Source organism: Mercenaria mercenaria, chromosome 8 (assembly GCF_021730395.1).
Source record: "Mercenaria mercenaria strain notata chromosome 8, MADL_Memer_1, whole genome shotgun sequence".
Taxonomy (NCBI): domain Eukaryota; kingdom Metazoa; phylum Mollusca; class Bivalvia; order Venerida; family Veneridae; genus Mercenaria; species Mercenaria mercenaria.
In genome coordinates, this window is record NC_069368.1 from 60,788,699 (window position 1) to 60,792,799 (window position 4,101).

Below are 4,101 nucleotides of genomic sequence, written 5' to 3' on the forward strand. Positions count from 1 at the left end.
GATAGATATGTGACGTGAAATCTTTTCTTTAAAGCTTTTATCTGCACTAATAGGAATCGGCTGAAACTCCACATACTTGTTCGCTTTGAGAATCTGACTGGTAATCCAAGGTTCAATTATTTCTTTTTCATAACTTTTTATCTTGTTATGTTTATGTTTCTTATTATGTTTATGTTTGGACTGACCAATTCTGGTTACATTTTTAATGTATCGAAATTCCCACAAATGGAAAACAATTGAAAGTTTAATCTTCTGTTCATTGTGACAATCTAATATGCAATGCATAGGTTCCATAACCCTATTTTGTATTTAAACAAATGTCCATTTTCTATACGGCAACTTCTGGAATTCGTTGGTATATTAGAACTCACTAATTAAAATGGATGGAATATTTAAAAACATGCTCACTGTAATGATCTGATTTGCAATGTACAGGTTCTTCTTTTTTTAAAAAAGGTTATATCTCTTTTTTGACTTCTGTATTAATTCATTTAACATTTTTATGGACATAATTTTAAACTGTCCTCAGACGGTCCATGTTTTTAAATTTGAATACAAGACGGGACATGTATTGATATTTATTAATATTATTTGTATGTCAATGCCAAAGTCCTTCTCGTTTTCTTGCACTCGTTAACACATGAACCTGCATTGGTATATTACATTTTTACTTCCTAAACAAGGTCAATACTCACACATGTGGATCATAGATATGTTACAGAATGGCAACTTTAATATTTTTCAATATACAATCACTAAATCGCACAATTACAGTTTCAAATAGTTCTTGAATGTTTGCATAATTTTATTTCAATGTCTTGCTGAGATGGCAAGTCTATAAATGGAATTTTGGTTATATTTTCACCATGAAATTATTATACTACAGTATTGAAGTACGGTTTTGAGCTGATTTAACAGTTTGTTGTTTAATTCAATATTTTTCATCAATCAAGAAACCTATTTTTCTTTTGAGTTTTATGAAGTACTGATAGTTTTTTTAAAACCTGTCATTTGAAAATATCAAATACATATATTATTATATAAAGTAACTAAAATGAATGTGTTGTCAGCAGGTTTTTGATTTCACGTACTCATTATAACTTATTAGCCGGGGCCGAAAACTTATAACCATGATCCGCTCGATAAACACGTGCACGTGAAACCAATGGCTATATAAAACGTCATCATGGTCAATGCACTTTCAACTTGGCGACCAAGCGGACGTTGGAATAGTTGTTGGACGTCATACTGGTCTGTCACTGGTCCACACGTAAAATGAATGTTTATTGCAGATGTAATAGGAACGCAAAAATGTGCAGCCCGATACAGGACTCGAACCTGCGACCTTCTGCTTGCGAGTCAGACGCTCTACCAACTGAGCTAATCGGACAATCGATATCATAGTCTAATTATATACATTATATTCACACTGCTACATTCCTTCCTCCTTTTTTCAACTCAGATTCTTTTGACTAACCCAGCCATTGCTTCACCCTAGCTCTAGGATTCCAAGGCTAGCCACCACACTCACGGCACCAATGTCATAGGAGCGGAAAAATGTGCAGCCCGATACAGAACTCGAACCTGTGACCTTCTGCTTGCAAGTCAGATGCTCTACCAAGTGAGCTAATCGGACAATTGATATCATAGACTAATTATATACTTTATATACACACTGTTACACAGAATAACAATGTTGGGATTTAAGTATTAAAACAGGACATTCACACATTTAAGCTAGAATTCTGAGTTTTAACAGTGTTCGGGTATGTGGTGTAAAATAGTATGATTCGCACCACACAATTTCAGAAACTTTCGATGAAGTTGAATGTTTCTTCTCTGTGAAAATGTAAGTTAAGTGCACTCACTTATATTTTCCACTAGTATAGTACGAGGCGTTGGACAGAATGCCTGAGAGGCTGTGAGGCTATCACGTGACCCTATGACGTAAGAGTGAGTTATCGCGTGGGGCGGGACTTACGCGGAACAACCCATGACGTCACAGTCGCGCAATGATATGGCGGAAAGGCCAATGCCCTAGAACAAAGGGGAGCCGCACTCAACATTACAAATAACAAGAGAGAGGAGGCAAGTCAATAGGAAATTCCTGTGACGTCTCGGCCGCACCCAACATTCCAGGCTCCAAATTTCAAAAGAGAGAGGGCGAGTCAATCTGAAATTCCAATGATGATACAGATTTTCCCAATGGCTCACGCCACTCCCTTTTTTACCCCCTGACTTGACCAATTTTCCAGTGACTCACGCAACTCCCTGATTTTTCCCCCTACGAGTCACCAGGCACTTCTCTAATGTTAGCATGAGACAAAAGCGGTTTTTATATAAAGTTGTTCTTTTACTGTCACCTTTGTTTTATCATTCCTTAATCTATATTTCATTGTTCTATCATAATAGATTTCTTAAAGGCACTGATTCTGGTATGCAAGGTATGTTGCCTGTGGTCTGCGTATTGGTGGAAAGAGCCAATATACAAGACTGGACGATTGATAGACTTGCTTCTGTTTATCATAATAAGCTACTGTATAGCTACTGTGCAGTACATAGATTGCAACTGATATTTTTTACCTTTGTAGCAAACCAGTTCTCACCTTTATAACGAGTTTAGAAAGCCTTATTAAATTAGGACTAAACAAAGTGATAAGATACAACAATATTTTGCTCATTTCTAAGTGGTATCTGTTTTTGCTGGTTTTTATTTTAAATGTCCATATTTTTTTTATCTATTAAAAATGGTACTGAACAATTCTTTTTTTCTAATTAATATTCAGTTTTCTGGTTTTATTTTGTTACTTAGATAAAAAGATCATAATAATTGAATAGAAAATACTTGTCCTTTCTCTTACTGAATTTTAAGTAATTATTTTAATTTTCATTAAATAAAATTGAGAGTTTTCTAAAAGGGTGAGAATTGCCATGATGAAAGAATTATAATTGAATTGGTCAGGATATATTACTCAATATGACTGAGCAATCACAATTAGTATATTATCAACAACAAAAAATGTGTAAATCAAAAACCTTTTATTTCACTCATTTCATGAATACATGAATAAATGACTGGTATATTCTAAAAAAGCTGCATTTCAATCAATGAAATGCAAAACACTGGAAATAACCAGTTATCTTTCCATATCATTAACATTTATGATCTTCTGACATGGACTACATGTCAAGTCTACAGGGGTTTTATGGACCATTATCAGACTGGACCAGACAATTAAAATGGGGATAAAAATGTCTGGCGTTTAAGGGAGTGGGGAGGGTCACTTATATAGGATATTTTCTTTGAATTAGATAACTTAACTATTAAAATAAGTCCTATCATTTTATTTACCTCACTAATCATTTTTATTTTTTAAATTTCTTATCTGTTTAACATAATTTAGAAATTTTAAGTCGCTTTATTAATTTCAATATAGCCACGCGCCTACTATCCGATTTAATTACCTGTTATTTTGCGACACGCATCTTTATCAAATACCGTGGTATCAAGAGATGAAATTACCTATTGGAGTAAGGTCAACGAACTTTGTATTATAAAATTTTTCATTCTACATTAAAATTTAAGAAAAGCATCACTCTTTGCATATTATAGTCTTTTTTCCTCTAGACATAGCGAGAAATCACCTACTCCTCATTTGATAATAGTAATAGTAAACGTAAGGGAGGTCTGCATAGTTGTGAGGGAGGCGTGAGGGAAGCTTACATAGTTATGAGAGAGAACAGCATAGTTGTGAGGGGAGTCTGTGTAGTTGTGAGGTACGCGTAAGGGAGGTTTTTATTGTCATGAGGGAAGTCTGTATAGATGTGAAGGAAATCTGTATAGCTGTGTTAGGGAGGTCTGTATTGTTGTGAGGAAAGTCTGTGTAGATGTGAGGTAGACATGAGGGAGGACGTTATTGCCGTGAGGGAAGTCTCTATAGATGTGAGGGAAGTATGTGTAGTTGTGAAGGATGTCTGCATTATTATGAGAAATGTTATGAGTGAAGTCTGTATAGTTTTAAGGTAAACGTGAGGTATAGTTGCAAAGTTGTGAAAGAGGCGTGAGGGAAGCTTATATAGTTGTGAGGGAGATCTGCATAA

At 34.9% G+C, this 4,101-nt stretch overlaps 1 non-coding gene across 1 annotated transcript; it reads right to left on the minus strand.

Moving 5' to 3' along the window:
- Positions 1-1,317: 1,317 nt before the first annotated feature.
- On the minus strand, positions 1,318-1,390 carry Trnaa-cgc (transfer RNA alanine (anticodon CGC)). Its single transcript has one exon. It is a non-coding gene; the product is annotated as a tRNA-Ala (tRNA).
- Positions 1,391-4,101: the final 2,711 nt, after the last annotated feature.